The following is a 19,614-nucleotide window of genomic DNA, read 5'->3' on the forward strand; positions in this document are numbered from 1 at the left end:
TGTATTACACTATTGGATTACCGAGCAAATTAATTTTAAAGCATGCCCAGTGGGGAGGGAAGATATAAATGAATATGTACCAGATACAAAGTATTAAATAAACGTGCAAAAATTGGTGCCTATAAAATTGATTTTGTCAGTATGCCATAAAATGGTAGTCCTAGTCTGGAGAGATGAAATGTGTATTTCTTCCCCATTGTCCCTTTTCCTCTCCCCATTAGAAATATTACCTCTCCATCTCAAAATTGTTAGTCATTGCAATCATCATTTAAGAGAAACATTTAATTATCTTGCCTTGATTATTATTTTTTTAAGTATAACAAAATTCTATAAGAATTTAGCCTGGCACTTAAAAAAAAAAAAAAAAAAGGAAAAAAAGGTGCTGATTACCAGTGACTTTCAGTGAAACTGCAATTGGTACACTTAAAACCTTAAAAAAAAAATTCCCAGCCTCTGGAGGCAAGCGGTGAGATGTCTCATTGATTGACCGCGTGCTTGCTTGTACGGGGCCAAATCCAGGGACAGAGCCTGGTTCTGCACAGAGGGAGCTGTACTGGGGTTTGCTTTACGCTCGGAGGCGCGGTGGAGGAGCTGGGGCTGGCGAGGCGACGCGATGGCCCCGTGGCCGGTGCTGCGTCTTTGTGTCGGGGACCGTAGGGCTCCCAGCCTTTGTCGGCGCTCCCCGTCTGCTCCTGGGACTTAGGACAAACTGAGTAATTAAAACGTTAAAGCACCATCCTGCTACCATTGGATTTAATTGCAATGCAAGGAGGATCCTGGCCACTCACTAGTATTTCTGGGGAATAAAAAGAAATTCTTAACAAATTCAGTAAAAACCAGGAAGCAGTTCTTTGTAAGAATGCTGCAAAAAAAAAAGAAAAAAGTATATATTTAAAAAAAGGAAGATTACAAAAAGAAGTTTCTTATGTGTGGGTTTTGTTTGTTTTTCTTAAATTTTTATTTAAAGTAATTTTGGACTCTAAAGAAGATATTGCCTGTTCCTGCACTAGTTAAAAGAGAGTCTGAGAACATTTCTCCCCAACGTTATTTATTTACTGGCTTCCAGCTTCTCAGTTTTATGACTGATGCTGAAGACTCTCGCTGCCTCTCATTCTCTAACGTACTTTGATCTCATTGATTTGTGAACATTTGCAGTTTTCTCAGGGACCGCTGTTGTAAAAAGCTGGCTCTGCTGCAGAGAACACTTGCAGCTGATGCAAGCTGGATTTCTGCTCTGGTAAATGGTGGTACCTGGAACAGTTGGGAAAGCAAGCTGAGTGTTCCCCAATAGCTGCTTGCTTCTTACCCGGACACGGCAGGGAGCCCCACAGAAGACTATTGGAAGTCCTCTCCAGAGAGGTATTTACACTGTCTAAACTAGATTAAGCGGTTGGCTTTGATCTAGAACATCTCAAGTTAGCAAACTGTCTTTATATAGTCAAAGGAGCAACGTAAACGTCTCCCACGTGTAATTTGGAGAGCATGAATTAGATGTGATAAAGTAGGTGAACACTGCCCCAACTAAGTATTGAGGACAGGCCGGCAAGTTGGTCCAGTTTGGAATTTTCAAAATATAAATAGAAGACGTGATTAAACATGATTTCGAAAACATGGTGAGCCAGTTGCTTTTTGGTGAGGTCATCTTAATTATTTTAAAAAGAAATCAAGCGCGCAGCCACAGAAATGGCTTTAGATCACAGAATCATAGAATCACTAAGGTTGGAAAAGACCTGTAAGATCAAGTCCAACCATCAACCCAACCCCACCATGGCCACTAAACCATGTCCCACAATGCCTCGTCCACACGTTCCTAGAACCCCTCCAGTGATGGTGACTCCACCACTTCCCTGGTGCTCGAAAAGGAGCGTGTTTAAGCTCCCAGAGAAGAATGGGGTCTGTATATGGACCACATATGGGACCAAAGTGTACAGTGCTGCTGTACACTGGGTAACAGAGTGCCTTTTTCAGAACAAAACAGCCCCTGCGCGGTAATTTGGGGTGGAGAGCCTCCCATGTGCTCCTCTTCCATCCCGGTGCAGCGGGCAGTCTGGCCACAAACTTTTTAGTGAAAAACATGCCGTGAACTCACAGGAAATAGGTTTTTTTTGGGAGCGTTGGGGATTTACTGTGATGCAAAACTGCCTACAAATTGACGTGATGATACTTATTAAAATTCCCTGTTCATACAAATAGTCCCGTTTACCACGGTGAATGTGGGCTGCACACGTGTCTAAGAGGTTTTATTCCAGGTTTCAAAGTTAAAATCTGTTTCGTTTTGTAAGAATGTTTCTCATACATATGGCATATGTTATCTTCTGCCTTTACTATAAAACACAGAAAACCTAAACCTTTAGAAAAATGCATGGAAAGGATGCTGCGGGTCCAACCGCGACCCACCGCAGCAAGGAGATGGGGATGTTTCTCAGCCAGCACCATTGTTCCCAGGGCTCCGAATTGCGACTGGTCTCGTATATCGTAGGGTCCTATATATATAGGCACATGGGTGAGCTAAGGATGGCGTTTCATCTGCGATTCTGAATTTCCTGGGTTTTGTGGATTTAACTTATTTGAACACAGTTTTCTGTGATTAAATATAGAATTATTTTAGATCAAAAACTGGTAGGAAAATAGCTGACACTCTTTTTGCTGCTGCTTCCCCCCTCCTTTTTAAAGGAAAGAGCTTTATCTTAATTAAAGTTTAATTAAGGATCACGTTTGGCAGTACTTTTCACACCGATCTACACCAGCAGATTTTCTAAGGCTTAACTTTATCGTGCAGAAAATCCTCTTTTATTACTCCCAACCTGTTGTAAAAGCTGTTGGCACAGAGCGATGGCTGCTTCATTCAGTGGCCTTGTTTGCCGCTGGAAAATTCCCAAGTCTCTAGAGATAGCACCACTGTGGTTCAATTTAATATCTGTCCTATCACTACAAGACTCTAGCTCATTATTAATGATACTATTCATTAATTTCTTGTTGGGCTGATGTTGTTATTTATTAAAATATTAAAGAAAGCTCCTGAGACACATACATAATGAGGGACACCTCCATTTCATGAGCTATACCAGCTGAGGGAATGAATATAGTGCAGATTTACCCACACCGCCATACTATATCCCTCCCTCATTAGTCCTGCTACATCTCTGAGTGACACTGTAAATTCATTTTGTGCACTGTCCAATCGGAGCCTAATACAAATGTGGGGCTCTTTTTTTTTAATGAGCCATTCCTATGCAAAATGAATTGACTACTGTCTAACTCATCTAATCTGCCTGTATTTGGGGGAAGGACTAAATTGCCTATATTTATATAGGAAATAAATAAAAGTCGACATATTTTTCCGTTTTCAGTCTTACATTTGGAAAATTTCAACATAATAAATTCTACGTTTTAAGAACCTGCCACCTTAGTTAACTAAAGCCCAGCATGACATTTAAACGCGTGATAGTTGTATTTAAAAAAGCCTCTACAAGCAGTTTGTACACCGCATTGGTCATTTGATGTCTTTCCTCAGGCGCTCAGGTATAGCCTACAGAAATTCCAAGCACCCTTGATGTATTGCTCACCCTTTTAATCAGGGGGATTTCAGACTGCATCTGCTTTGAGCATATGAGGCTGGTCAGAGTCGCATGAAGAAAGTGAGTATGGCAAAATAAATCAAACAAACTTGCAATTAATTTAGTGATGATGTCACACTTTTATTTTGATTATTGGAAGAGGGGCTGGTATTAAGGGTCGTCTTTGGCTGAATGAAAATGATGAAATCTGCATAACAATCGAGGTAGCATCTGAAGGTAAAGTTTTAATTTGTTCTATATGGTTGTTATTTTCACCCCGTGCAAATAATTACTGTGGTGAAGAAAACCTCACTGTTTTAAGAGGATTAACTGGGCATAATTGCAGCCTGTTTTGATCCCTCTTTTAATAATGGGCCCTCTCAATCCACATCCCGTACAGCAGCTTTGTCTGGATCGAAGGCTGCTTCCAAAGCATTTATACGCACCTAGCAGGTCTTTGTACTGTAAATTTATAGTAATTTGTTTCTGAGGAAAAAAACGTGTTACCTTGGTACTTCAAAGCAGAAGATATATGGCACAGCACCCTTAGTCCCAGGGAAAGACCAAATAACCACGGATGCCTGGCACGACGAATTGCAATGACATAGTAACGGACTGCTGAATGCACTGGTTATATGGCAGTGAAAATTTCTTTGGAAAATGACCTTCTGGAAGCTCTTCTTCCTTTTCTTCTTGTCATGAAATATGAATTTCCTGAAGTGACCGCTATATTGCTTTAGTAATGTGTCTGTAAATTTAGAAACTCCCCTTGTTTAAACAGAGTAAGTCCTTTATTATACGTTTCTTGCTAATAGTCTGGTCTGGCCTCATGAATTCATTATTTAACTTTGATATCTTTTCTCAGAGTTGACCCTAATTTAATATATTTACAGATCCTGCATTCATGCATTTCGTTAAATGGTTTTAGTTGGCCGTCCGTCTGCAGCAGATCTGTCATTTGCAGGTGAAGTTTCAGAGACCTGGGCATCGGGCTGCCTGCCTCAGCCCTGCAGCCACAGCGGTCAGGGTGAAGCACTCCTTAAGAAGGTTTCTAGCGGAAATGTTGTCTTTAATGTGGTTTTATAATCCCATGCAACGGATTAGCGCACAGACTGCTTGCATTGCGTGATGTGTTACATGATCACGCGGTTAAGAAGGAGCATTCACTGGGAGCTAGATCGCACCGTTAGGAGCTGCCCTGCGAAGGGCGGTGCGCAGATCCCGACCCGCTGCCCGGTGGGTCGCGGTGGCTGCTGGCGGTCTATGGCAGCCAGATGTGACACGGCTGTCCGTGCTGCAGCTGTGGATGCTCCTGTGCGGGGCACGGGCAGTGCAACCCTGCTGCAAGGAAGCCTTTCCTGCGGCGCTGCCCGGCGGGCTGGGATGTGATGCTGTGCACTGAGGCGCTGGCCCGCGTGCGGCATCCTTGGGTCTGGCCCAGGGTAATCAACGCTCATTTGTGTGAGAAGGGTTTGGCTGAGACAGTTGCAAGTGAGCGTTTTTTACGCTTTGCACTGGTGTGGGGGCAAACATGTTGACGGTGTGTCAGCCTGAAGTAGAAAGTTCAATTTATGTTTAACTTATGTTTACTGTGATGAGATTGTGGGGAAAAACGCAAAGTATTTTACCAGACAGTCTTGAATTTGATTTTTGAATCAAATTTTTGATTGAATCAAATTGATTCAATCAAATTGAATGATTTTTGATTTTGTGAGAGGATGTTTCTTGAAGGTACCCCATGAGTGTTTTCAGAAATCATGTTTAGGTTTTGAGATGGGGCTGGCTCCCTTGCAGGAGGATTTTCCACCTGCCTTTGGACCTTGATCAAGTAGAAATGTGTTTTTGACAACTTGCTTAATACCCTGTTCACACCGTCAAAATCTTTCTAATGTGCATACAGAGACTGTGTGCGACTTGAGGTCACCAAAGGAGATAGTTATGGACCAGGAGGATCTGTGGATGAAATTTTAATTTTGCCTGGACTGAAAAAGTCTGTTCTGAACCTAAAAATGAAGGCATGCCACTTGGCTTCGCAGAAGGTATTCTGGTGCTCCTGTAAGAACTGTAACCTGTGCTTTGTGCTCAAAGTCAAAGCTCAATACTATTAATGATAATTAAAAAGATTGGAAAGTCTGAAATTCCCCAACAGCAAAGGATAGAGCAGATATTGAATAAAACTGCTGAAGGGAAACAGGTTCAGAATGCTGTATCCCTGAGATCTGAGAAAACTTGGGGAAAAAAGAAATCTCTGCCCCACAGGCTCCGGGCATTGACATCTCTGACCGACTGGAGTGTTCAGACAAGTTTCTTCATGTATGTTAAAGATACTCGGGCTCTGATCATCTAAAGTAGTAAGGGTTTTTTGGACTAATGGTCAAAACTCAGTTTGCACAATCAGAGTTTTTTGGCCTGTTGTCCGGTGTTATCTTTTCAATGTCGTTCCCTTGTAGGGTATTTTTTTTTGGCCCACTGTTTGCACAGGTACAGAGCTGCAGTGTTGCCAAGTCAGCTGTAAAAAAAAAAATTACGGGATTATGCCCACAAATTTGCTAAATAATAATAAAAGAAATCTTTGTATGCTTTTGTTCAAATAATACATTTTATTCTTTACGCTTACCTTTTCAAGCCATTATAGGTTGCTTCAAGCTTCTCTTGCAAAAAAGAGCCCCAGAATATACTTGTAATTCATCATATTCATATAGCTCTAGAAGCATCCATAGTCATGCGATATTCCTGGGCTCATGGTTAAAAGTCAGTAGCGCTGGAACTGTTAAGCACCAGTAAATCCCCGGCTTGCCTCAGAGTTGCCTGTGCCGTGAAACTGCCAGTGCTGCACCCGGAGTCCAGCTGCAGCATCCATGGCAAATCTGCACCAGCAAATGCATCTGAAGGGCAGTCCTCGCTGGGAAATTAAATCTGCTTTCAGAGGGGCCGGGGTATTCAGCACAGTGCTGTAATTAAACAGTCCCATCCATTTGATCATGAAAAATCATTTGTGAATTCTTCCATGAGAAACCAGCACAGCAATAGAACATTTTTATTTCAAAGGCTGTGATTTTTTTTTTTTTTTTCTTTGACTTCTTTCAATTAACTGTCATAGGTTTTAATCTGACTGAAAATACATCGCCAAAGCCAATGGAGCCCTGGTCACTGCTATTGCATGTGATTTGTGGGAAGGGACAATTTGCTGGAGGTCTCTGAGGCTCTGTGGGGAGGGTTAATAACTCCTGGAGAGGTGGGAGAAAAGAAAGAATTTTGTCTCTCGCAACCTGCAAGACTATGAAATGTTTCCAAGTGTAATTTTCTTGAAGTTAAAGTTGAGGTTATTAAGGTTCACTTAGCAGATAAAGTTTGCCACAATTTTCTTGGTCTCTATGATAAGATGACAAGATTTCTAATTTATAAAACCAGAACAGTATGTTGGGGGCTATGAACCATGCTCAAGGGATACACTGAGGTACCTCCAGCTCTTCTCTTTCACATGTATTTTTATTTACAGGGAAATTTGAAAGCAATGTGCTTGAACTTCTCTCAGTAACCCCTCAGAATTGGTTTCAATTTGTTTGTCTTTGTAAATAGCCTGTGGTATCCGTACAGCCACCACGAAGGACGGGGAGCTGGGAGTCTTGCTGACAATACGGCTCGTTTTAGGCTGCTGGCACCCCAGACCTGCGGAGTTACCGCGTGTCTGACCATTTTACAAATGGTCTCTCTCTTGAAACTGCTGGGAAAACGGGTTACCTTTGAAAGAAGAACAGGTAAATATCAATGTGGAGGAAGAAAAGTCTTTTTATGTGGAATTTGGAAGATGATTGAATTCCTGACTTGATGACTTTCATTGCATTCATTGTTCTGGTGCTTTACAAAAAATGGAGGGGTGCCCTCTATAAATGTGCGTTTGTTTCATTACAAACGTGTAAGAAAAGCACATCCAGGATTTCTGGGGCGTGTTGCAGATGATGGAGATCTCTTGTGTCTGTAATGGCATCGTTATAAAAAACAACCCAAACAGAAATGTAAAATGAGGCAGATTTTGGCTGAACTTTATGCTCTCCCTCACGAGTGCAGGCAAGGAAACCTTGCTGCTCCCTTATGCAAAGTATAAAGCCCCGGGCAGAAGTGAGAGCAACTGAGCTTGTCCTGACTACGACTGCTGTGGGCTTAAAGCTTTATAAAATGTTCTGGTTTATAATACTATAAAAGAGATCCATAAACATGTAATACTTCCATTGTTTCAATTTTGTTTGAGACTGAATAACACATTCTACTGGGATTTTAGGAGGGTGCATGAATTCTGCTGCTCTTCTTCACCCTCTGTACGCGCACATGTAACAGGTAAGATGCTGCGCTGTTAGCAGTGTACCCTAACAAAATCTGTTTGTGAGGACAACGCATGCAGCTAGAGTCCACGATCTGTCATGTTACTGAATTTCTGAGACACGGGTCCGTTATATCGGTACATAGTTTTAATATTAAGTTTTACAAAAGCTCCCCCTTCGGTCTGCCTCTGCCACCCAGACCGGGGAAGCCCTCCTCATTCAGCCTCCTGCCCCAAAACTTCTGCATTAAAATTGCAGTTTCCCTTCCACCTGAAGGCCCTCCCTTGTGAACGGGGCACTCCTGCTTTAGAAAGTCATGAGCTGGGGAGTCAGCTGTGCCACCTGGAAAGTTTTCCTTAAAAAAAAAAAAAAAAAGTACTTAAAAAGGTGCAGTTACTTCTAGTGAAAATGTATCTATCTGAAGACTGCCGGCTGTTGTTGGATCTTTTTAGTCTTTGCCTAGCAAATTAAGGAACGCTGTGCTCTCAGGAATTTGTAACTCACACAATTTATGATCAAGTCAATTCTTAACCTTCTTTAGAATAAGCTAAGCAGGTTGAATTTTGTCCGTCTCTCCCTATGTAGCTGTTCTGCAGACTCCAGCCATTCCTGTAGCGCTTCTCGGGACCTTTTTTTCATTTTTCAAGATCTTCTTTTGAAATGTGGACACTAGAAGAGGATAGATTGTCCCATTAATGGTCTCGCTAATACCATATACGTTGATAAAACCACCTTCCTATTTCTACTTGATATTCAGTTTCCTGTCACTGACATATTAGATTAAGAACTAGAGAGAACACGAAAAGTTATTTCTGTCGTCTTGCAGTTTTATTAGCGCAAGAGAACAGCTACCTTTCATATCAGCTATGTTTGTTGTATTAATGAGGGAAAAATAGCCATTAACTGGCCTTAAGCATGTACTTGAATTTCAATAAGTGGTTTCTTTGCATAACCAAGGACAGATTACAGATCAGCCTTAGCAGCTACTGGATATGGCCAATTTTTAAAACATGGACACTTCATTTGTAAGGTTTGCAAATGCTAAGGATGGATATCTTAAATTAAATACCCGACCATTTAAACTCATCCAGTGTTTGATTTTTAGGTCTTACTGCTTCATCCAAGCTAAAGATGAAAAGGCGGGCGTTAAAAATGTATAAATATGCTCAGTTACTCAGCCATCTCTAATTGCCTTATACCCCTCCACACATTACTTAGAAGTGGATCATGACTTCAGAAGACTTAGGTATATTCCACAGATAAAATTTATTGATTTCTTGAACAGGTCTCTTGGTAGAAGAAAGCACAAAGACAGTAGTATGTCTAATATAGCTATTTAAATTCTCAGAAATACCTTAGCTTTAGATATAATGCAACCTTCTTGATCATTGCAATGCACTTAAATATTGAAAAACACGCATTCCCTCTCCTGTTCTGCAGAAATCAGTTACAAGACCCTCAGGATGGGAAAATAGCGGCTGAGACTCCCTGGGGCAGCAGTGCCTACCCTGTTTTGAATCACACACATTAGAAGCTTTACTCACTGCTGCAAATTGATTCTGAGTGCACCTCCAGGTTTAAACCCTGCCTCCCCATTCCCAGGTGCTGTCAGTCTCCCCTGGAACATGGTCATCCCTGTGCACGCCTGCGCCTGCTTTTATCGTCCAAGGCAAGACATTTACATAACAAACCAATACAGATTCAGATCCTTTTTGTTGTTTTTGTATCCCTAGCAGCGCTGTCTATCTGGCTTGCTTTTTCCATTTGCAAGCTGGAATGGGAGCATTTTGTGTGTTTCCCAGCTAAAGCCTTTCTGCTACAGTTTAAAGTCACCCTGGGAGTGCCAATAAAATAAGCTTATGGCCTCAGTTTCTAATGAGTGATTGAGTTGCAATCAGTACAGATAGAACCTGTTCAGCAGGGAGAGGGATGTGGCTGTGTTAATGTGTCCTGGTTATTATTTTTCTTTCCTTTCATAACTGTCATATGTTACCCATACCTAAACTGGTAGGCGGAAATAAATGGAGCCTCTTACTGAACTCTAATCTTCCTCAGTTGCACATGCCCTGGAGAATGCGGCGCTGCATTTCAGGAGATAATAATTACGGCCAAAATGATGTTCTGCGAGCTTTCCTTATCTTAAATTAGGATAAGATTAAGGTCTAAGGAGTCTGTTTGTGCTAGGTTTTTGGAAATAATGGATGTCTAGTTCAGATTTCTTCAGCATTCCAGAATATTTATTTATTGTTCAGTTTTTACTTCTTGCTGTGCACTCAACCTCTTATCTTTCATAGCTGAAAAAAAGTGGAAGTACAAATCTATGTTTCTCAAGTTAAGAGTTTGGTTGATAGGTATTCAAAGTGTGGATTTATATGTATATATAGCAGTCTTTCTTCCAGGCGTATTTTGTTTTGATAGGCATTTTTACCAAGAAAATACATATAGAAAGCAGCTTCTCTGTTTAAAGTCACTGTATTAATTCTAGAGTTATGCAAAAATATGTGGGTTCGTATTCAGGAGGCATATCTGTTATATGTAGACTTCATGCCATCAAACTGTAATGCTCTCCTAAATTTTAAATTAAACAAAAAAATGAGTAAAACTTTTGGGAAGTTGCAGGAAAAAAACCCCATGTGACTTTGCCTATGTACCAAAGCCATCTGTATGAAAACCATTTTTACTCCCTTCTTTTCAAACTCAATGTACATATGCTATGTGACTGTAATTACGCTCCTCAGGGTGTGCAAGGCAAAAGGTGGTAGTCAGGTGAAAAACAACACTGGGAGATTGATGATACTGTGTTTTGTTAATACAATGCAAAAGATGCTAAAAGGTTTTGACGCTCACATTTGCCTGTTCTATTACTATGGCCTAAATGTTGTTTCCTCAGTGACTTCTGAACTGATATTTCACTTATCTCAACTGTCTTTATTAAAAAAATGATTAAAGCCCCCCAAGAAAAATGAAAACAGGAGAACAAAATAATCTCACCCTCATTTTCTGTGAAACCGTTTTAAAGGCTCTCAGGACGTTGTTTTTCATCTTCAGATTAGAGATGTGTGCTTATTCAGATAATCTCTTCTGCATACATGATGGGCTAATACTACCTAGCAAGATGCAGAAGGGAGATTGAAGATATGAAGACAACTAATGCAAGCAAGGTTCTGATGTACTTGTAATTGCACAATAATGCGTTATTGTCCATTAGTTTCCTGAGGACAAGGTCCAGTAAAAAATATTTAAAATAGATTTTAAATGTAAACAAGTGTTTTTTCTTGCAGTGTAAGTAGATGTAAGTAAGTGGTTTTGATTAGCAGTAGTGGATTATAATGAGGTTCACACGTCATTTATATCCTGATGACGGACTGCCTTCTTGGTTCTGTAACATACTCAAGGCTGGAAGAGCCATAAGTGTTAATCTGAGTTGATATTTTATAAGCATTACATGTTTCTCAATTGTCAGGAGTTCTTCAGTTACCTGATGCTGGGGTGGATTGAATTTAGCGGCCACTCAGCAGGGAAGAGACTTTGCTTGGTGGGGTTGGACAGTCTTCCCTGCTGAGCCTCCAGCTCAGGAACGGCCAATGCTCCCATTTCACACGCAGTTTCCCGTGTTATTTCCCTCTGCTCCAGGTTTCCATGGAGCCACTGCTCTTCAGAGACCTCCCGCCCGCAGCTGCGTCCACACGTGGCAGGTTGAGGGTGCACTCCTCCTCCCCACAGCTGAGCCTGGGCAACAGCAAACCTCACAGGTCTCTGAGATCAGAAAGAAAACTCATTTGACAGGGAGTGGGACACTGAGTATGTCACCTTGTGCATCCCTGCTTTTCAGCATCCCGTTGCTGACTGTGCTGTGCATTCTCCTTCTCTGTGCCCTTCCTCCCCTCCCCATGCAAAGGCTCTCCTAGACAGCAGGCTTTGGGAGCACACGAATAGTGATTCCAGGCCATTAGGTACTTTTCTTGCACCTTTTTCATCATTGCTTGTTTTCCTTTAATGAAGAGAACTTGCACTTCCATAAATATATAATAATAATCAGTCACTGCATTCAAGATTTATCCAAATCACCTTTTTATTGATGAGGACATTTGGCCAGTCAAGGGTGGAAAGGATTTTGTTTGGTTGTATGTTGGAAAATGAATCAGTTTCTCCTGTGATATTACAAGTGGTCGGGGATACTTGGGTGAGCAACAGCTCTGTAATGGGCTGGCTGGTAATGGAGGAACGTGGTGTGCAGAGAGAGAGGGTGGGAGGAACGTACATTATGGCTTTTGCATCTGCTGTTTTGTGTGTCTTCTATATTGTGAGTTCTTCGGGGTCAGTAACCACCTTTGCTGTGAGTTTAGTGCATTACATAGTGGATTTCAGTCTCTTTTGACAGCATGCAAATATTGAGTAACGATGGTAATGAGTTGGACAGAAGAACAATAATAGTTCTTAGCACCATTTCTGAGCCTGGAGAGACACTGAGCAGAGGACCATGGTGTTACCTCTTGACAAAACGCTGGAAAATTATTCCAGCTACATTTGTTTTCTGGATAGTTTGACAATACTTGTATTGAAAGCTGTGGTTTTTCTGTTTCACAAATCTTCCCAGGTGAAGACTGATGCCTGGGTATTGGATATTTGGAATATCTTGTTGAGCTTATCTTTCTTTTAGGAAATTATTTTCCCCCAACAAACAAGAGTCATTGATGTTAAAAAGTGGGGGAACACACGTCAAGATCTTCATACAGCTGCCCAGATACAAAGTTGTGCTGGAGAAGAAGTAACAACCCACCGATACAGGGTACAACAAACAGTACACAAACCCAAACTTTGAAAATAAAATTGATTAAATATATAGTTTTCTTTCACCTTGTTGTTTGCTGTAAAAACCTTTCACTTCTGGAATTTGTTGATAAGAGCCTTTTCTGGCATTGTACCGCCTAACCATGGCACGTGAGCAACCTGACGGTTGTTAGGCCAGTTTTGACCTCGCAACATTTGTGTTTTGCCCAGTGTAAGTCTATGGATTTACACTGGGAAAGAGAGTAACCGCAGGACTCGGTAAGATCTTTTGCATCTCTAACACCTAGCTGTGAGTCTATGAGGTGACGAATTGGATGTTAAATTCACGGAGGAAAAAAAGTCAGTAATTCTGTAAGGAACGCAATGCCCAGCTCCTTTGGTGTTGTTTCAAATACGCTGCAATATCCCCTTTTACCTTTGAAGCCTTTGGTCGGCTGTGGTAGCAAGGCATTGAGGTTCCCACCCGAGCAGTGTGGGCAGGTTTCCCCGCCGCACCGCGGGTCATTTAAGCAATCTCCTGTGGTGTCAGTCACCCCCGTGTCGGTGATGCTTAGTTGGTTCACAGCGGATGGGTTGGCTGTGGATCAGACCCAGAGGTGAAGGCACCTCTGGCAAGAGGAGTCCTGGAGAGCTGCGCTAAGCCGGTTCGTTTGCACCTTCTAGTTTGCATAGTCACTAGGAAGTCCCAGCTTTCTTGATAGTCCTTGCGTTGTTGCTGTTTGCAATTCGTTTAATGTTACTGTATGTTCAACGTTTCATCAGAGGTCATGATTTTCCTAATGGAATTGCAAAGATGTTTCATTTGACGATGCTACAAAACGCTCCATTACTAATTTTTTAAACTTTTTCTTTCTAACTACTACATGTGAATGTTCTGCCCTGTCTTTTGTGACAAATATTAACCAGGGCACAGCTTAACACGAGTAACTTTCATTCATTCAGTTTGGATTCCTGTTCCTTATTTGCAACGAAGTGCAGTCACTGAACGAATTGCTATAGATCCATTTCATGAACAGCCCAATTTCAATAGTGTGTTTATAATAGGTGTCCCTAAAAATCAAACAGAAGCCCACACAGTGTAAGTTGCAAAATTATGAAATCAGGATGCACTTCCACCAGAAGCCACATAGTTTCTTACAGGTAACGGTACAACGTGACTTTTAGCTTACACAGAAATAATTTGGAATTTCTTGACAGGTTGCAGTTGTGAATTTGACTGATTTGCTCTTTGACAAATGGGTATTTCTGTGTACCTGGTCACAAATATTACATGTATTTTGGCTGAGTTTCTTTGGTTTTGTTTTTTAAGGAGACATCCTTTTAATTTGCTTTATAACAAATAGATTGTTCTTTCAAACCCACGGTTTCTCATTTCGCAACGTACGCTGTCTTTTTCTCGTGTTTTAGTTATAGGGAGTTTCCTAGAACTCGAAAGTGGGCAATCTTTTCTGTTTCCTCAGAATCTGAAGAGCTAATATGCTTTAAGAAAATCTCCCAATAGGTATTCAATTCCTACTGCAGGCAGGCATTTTTTTTCTATTTCTGATGTTGGATGAACAGAGACACTTTCAAAATTTCAGTAGCTTTGCACCAAAATATCAGTGCCCTTATTTTGGCTCAGGTTTGATTAGGGCTGCTGTCACTTATTTCAGATTAAAATCGCATTCAAAGTCTCTGCGTTTTGAGCTCTACAGTAATCCAGGCAAAATCGCCATCACTCATCTGATTCTGCACCCCCTTTTTTTCTAAAGCTTTTTGCCACCTGCGTGGAACTCCTGCTATCTGATTTTTTTATATGCTGCTGCCATTAGACTGAAATGATTTTTCTTCAGTTTGCTCAAAGACAGATTTAAAGTCAGGTCCCAGAGGTAGCAGGAAAGTCGATCCCCTAAGCTACTCAGTCATTGTTTGCTTTTTTACATGTAATATCCTATTTCTAAGCCAGAGTATAATTTAAAATACAACACACACTACATAAATACGTCCTTTGGAAATTTTGTAATATTACATTTAATGGAAATTAACTGCTTTTATTGTCATGTTTTGTTGCACCCTCAACCTGAAAAATGGATAAATCTACTTTACATTACATAAAAATATTTCTCAGTCTTTTCTTTTTGTCAGAGTTCCTTGACTTTAAATCAATGTAGCTGTAATAATGCTGTTGAAGTCATTTAAAATATATCCAAAGATATGTAATCTTAAGTACAGTAGTCCACCTAAGAATTAAATCTGTGTCTCTTACCCATTAGTTATGTTTTAATACCACTTGAAAACACACAGATCTGTAGGGAAATACCAGTTAAACCTTCATATTTATTGCAGAGCTGAGATCAGCAAAGGGTTACTTTAGCCCAGGCATTGTAAGTACAAGCAACAGGACTCCATTGGCTTTAATTTGTCCATGTCTTTCATTTGATACTACCAGTATTAATAGCTTTGCAAGGAAATTCTGCAGTCATTAATCATAATAATTAATCAGATCCAATTATATTGCATATAAATGCGAACAAATTGCTGAAAAAATAATGATCTATCACCAACATGTCACGAGGAAAAAGAGACTAAAATAGTAATTAGAAGCAGGGATTTAGTTGTGTACAAGTACTCTGCAACTGATTTTAGCAGTATGATGATCTGATGATGTAATTAGTGGGAAGAAAGTCTAGCAGGCTTTTGCAGCAGACCCCTTAATGACTGTGCAACTCAAAAAAAAAAAAAAATCCTTGTGTTACTGACGGTTTTTACATTCACCCCTAATTCCTTCTTTTTCACAAAGAAGATTAGAAAAATATAGCTGCAGGCATTTTAGACCAAATTTACCTTGATATACTTCAAAAATTTTCAAAAGCCCCTCTAAAATTGGGGTGGGGCAGCAGCGTTTTTCTGCAGTAAAAAGGCTGTGATCTAGGATAGGTTTGTGCAGTTCAATGGAAATATTCAAGTGGAAATATTCTGCAAAAGGGACCCATATTTTCGTTGCACTGCCATGCACTGTATAACCAATTTCTGTTCAAAGCAGCCAGTTGGTTTTGGTGGTTTTTTCCCTTTAAATCATACTTGCGTGTGGCACAAGATGCTCTGCTGCAGTTTGTCAACTCTCGACCCCCCCTCTCCCCCAAATCCAGACAGCCATTCCTTTCCCTCCAAGGCAGATTTTCAGAGGGGCTTTCGGTAGAGCATAGCTTTATGGCGTGCTCTGCTCTTGTTATGCACGGTGCTGATTAGCACACGTTTAATGAGTATTAAAACATTATTTTTAGGAAAAGCACCCCCGATCTTTAAAACATTCTGCAGTGGTCCAGTGGATTACACTTGAAACAGTTAACTGAAGATTGATGAGCAGTTTTATGACAGATTTTCTACTTGAAAATAAATGTTAAGTTCATCATAGTTTTCAATACTAAGCACTGCACTTTACTGCCTTTGATCTCAGTGTTGTGACTACTACAAAGAAATAAAACCTTATCTTACCTTTTCCAGCATCTACTGCAGAAGACCTCAATAATGCATAAGAACATCTGGAAGTACGGTAATTTCAGCTATCAGAGATAAGAATTGACACAAAACAGGTAAACCCTACAAAGTCGTCATGTTGAAATGGGCTGATTAAGGGCTGGTAACATAAAACAACACGTATAGTGTCTTCATGCTTGCTACATCTTCCCATTTTATATATTAAAAAAAGGAATGCCAATTATTTAATCCTTTTCAGTATGTTTAATAGGTTGATTAGCTGGAAGCTATATTATATTTTTACATAAAGAGACAGAAGTGACTGCAAATCTATTGCCGTATACATCTATTTGGAGTTAACTGTGAGTTCATAGAAAATACATGGGCATAGTAAACAGGGTTTTGAAATGACAATTTTTTACTGGTTGCAAGTGCTAATTGCTAGTTTCTCAAGGGTATAGAATTAATCACCTGCTAGATTTACAGTCTCTAGGTTGAGACCTGAGGATGGAGGCAATAAGAAAAGCTCTTGAGGGACATATCATATGGTGAGTCTAAATATCAGTCTCTATGCATATGTAAATTGGCAACAAAGTTTTTTCAAAGCTCAAGTATGCTAATTTCAAACAGGCAAGACTAAAGCTAGCTTTTAGCAGCTGTTTAACGTCTGCCTGTGGGTGGTAGAGAGAGCTTAAAATACAAGCAAACAGTGGTGCATAAGTAATTAAGCAACATTTTGCTGGGCATAAATAATTCTGTTTATATTGCTCTTTGAAGAGTATAGAATACAAAATAACAGATCAAGTGCACCTTTGGCCACCAGAGGTTAACTGTTCTTCCTCTTCACCTTTCCTTTGGTTTCACATTTTTTAGGGCAGAATTAAATGAGGGTCAATGCCGTGCTCTGTCATTTGTACATTAAAGATCTTCATTTAACATTGCAGCAAAACAAATACTTGGAAGTTTTTAACGTATCGTGTTAGCGGTTCAACAGCTATTCTCAAATAGTTTCACTTCCTAGAATCAACTTCTCTCATGCTGTGAAATGGGTCTGAAATGGACATTTATCTAGTTTTAGAGCACTGCACTTTCACCAGCGTAGACAAAGTTGATAAAATTACGCTATGTGTGCTATTTTGTTAAATTGTAAAAATCAGTGAGTCAACTCGACTGTTTTCAAGGTTGATAATCCATAAAACAAAATAGCCCGACTTTTGCTGTTGTTATAATTTAAATTATTGCATGCATTGAAATAACGAGATAGTTGCCATTATGGTATTCTCCTAAACCCAAGAGCTACTGAAGTGACTGAACACAAAATGCTCACGTAATTCTGATAGCTGCTCTGAACTAGCAGAATTGACCTAAAGCTCGAAAAACTAAAACAGAGATTTAAAAAATATCTCATCTGATTCAGTAAAGACCTTGAAATTAATCATAAGGAAGATGAAAGATGTAACATGATTTGGAAACATCTAGTCTGGAAAAAAGGATTATATGTACTAGCTGTGATAAGAGTCAGGATTTTAAAACTTGGTTTTGATTAAATGTTGATGGTTTAAAGAATTAGTAGTTGAAAGAACTAGTGGTTAGTAGAGGAAATCCTCTGTACCTGTGTGCTGTGTTGCTATAGCAAAAGCTAATGCAAATGTTGCTACCGTTTTGACAGAACCACTGTTACCGGTTTGTTGTCCTGGGGAAGGCAGACAACTGTTGGAGAGGAAAGAGATGTGTTCGTGCAGCAGAAGTGCTGACTGCAAAAGCGTTTGGTGTCTGCAAAGCTGTGATTGTGCCTGTGCGCTACGGGCCGTGTCTGCCGTGGAGGGCTGCAGGGGCTGCAGCCGCTGAGCGGCAGATCTTGGGAAAGCTGGCGCAGGCAGAGGGAGGAGGCCAGTGCGCCTCCTCTATTTTTGACGTTTCCATATTTCCTTGGCAGTTCAGTTTTGTGGTTTTCCCAGGTAGGTCCCGGCTGCAGGGCTTGCTGCTGTTGGGGACCCGTGCCACTGCTCCCGTACTGCGCACCTTGGCTTTGCCTTTCTGAACACCTGCAAGACAACTTGGATCCCAGTTTCCAGTAATTCAGGCTCCATTTTTTCTCCCCCCCCCCCCCAGGTTCTCCTTACCTATTTCTTTTAGTTTAATTATTCATTTCCTAATTCACTTGCCTCTCCCTGCAGAACTCGTCTGGTAATTTGTCATTGTGGCTGAACAACGCTCCGTGGGTCAGAGCCGAGGTGTTAACGCTAGCGCCGAGACTGATGGGGGAAATGTTCTTTGAGCCCTGCCACCAACGCAGGCTCATTAAAGACCCCAGATTGGCCATGCTTGTATTTAGCATTACAGAAATACCGCTTTATGGGCTCCAAATCATAAGCAAGAAGTGGCATGCAGAATTGGGAGATTCTGCATCTGTACCCCTATCTGCATCTGTAGGCGTTCCTGACTCGTTCAGAACGGGGACTTTTGCCCGCCGTTGTGGGGGCATCCCATAAAATGGGCATAAGTAGGAGGATTTTTTCTGGTCATGAGGACTAGTGGTGCTGAAAGAGGACATGAACTGGAAATACAGCTGTGGGAATTATTCTGGAGAGCTCTTATTGGTGACCGTATAGGGAGGTGGTGGCTGTGATGCTCTGGGTACGGAGAGAAGAAAGCCTCAAGAATGGGACATATTCTCTTTATAAACATAATGAAACAGGGCAAGACAATACAGATGTGAATGCTCTTGAGACATTGAAGAAAACAAACTAAGCAGATTTTGGCTATGCCACTTTCATGGTATTAACATATTAAAACTCTGAGAGACTTGAAAATTTAGCTTTTTGCTAAATTGCTGTCACAACGCTTGCTGTGTCAGAACAAAGCTATTTCAAGTTGTTCACACTCTAAAAGAATATCACATTTCTCCATGCGTGCTTTTAAAACACTTAGGTATTTAATTCCTGAAGGAACACCCTCTATTTGCTGTTTTGATTATAGTTGTTATTTTCTACCCCTTTTGCTAAAGTTTCTTCTTTCTTGCCTATAGATATTACTTGTTCAGACTTCTTTTCTGCTCTGAACCTCTTGTCTTTCACCTGCTTTGGGTGGTAGTAGCTGTTCTGCCTCTCCGTTGGAGGAAGCAAGTTTTTCAAGTGTACTTGCCTTTTGGTACTCAGCATCAAGAAAGCTGTAGATGGCACCAAGGACAGTCCAGCAATTGAGATATTTTAGGTTTTGTAGTTATTTGGTCAGAGGAAGAAGTGGTAGTTGCATTCATATTTATTTTTGTCTTCAAAAAGGGTTGGTTATAACCTTCAGTCTCCCCCCAATAAATGAGCAGATACTTTTTTTTTTCCCCAAGTATTTTTGTTCTTTTGAACAAACAAAAAGGACCCATCTGTCTGAAAGACAGTCTGTTCCCTCCATGGCTTTTTGATTTTTACAGGGTGCCTCTCTTGGGTCATAGACGTCAAGCGGGTTTTGAAGCCTTCCCTGCTGCCAGGCGGGTT

The sequence above is a fragment of the Gavia stellata genome, chromosome 8, assembly GCF_030936135.1.
Source record: "Gavia stellata isolate bGavSte3 chromosome 8, bGavSte3.hap2, whole genome shotgun sequence".
Classification (NCBI taxonomy): Eukaryota; Metazoa; Chordata; class Aves; order Gaviiformes; family Gaviidae; genus Gavia; species Gavia stellata.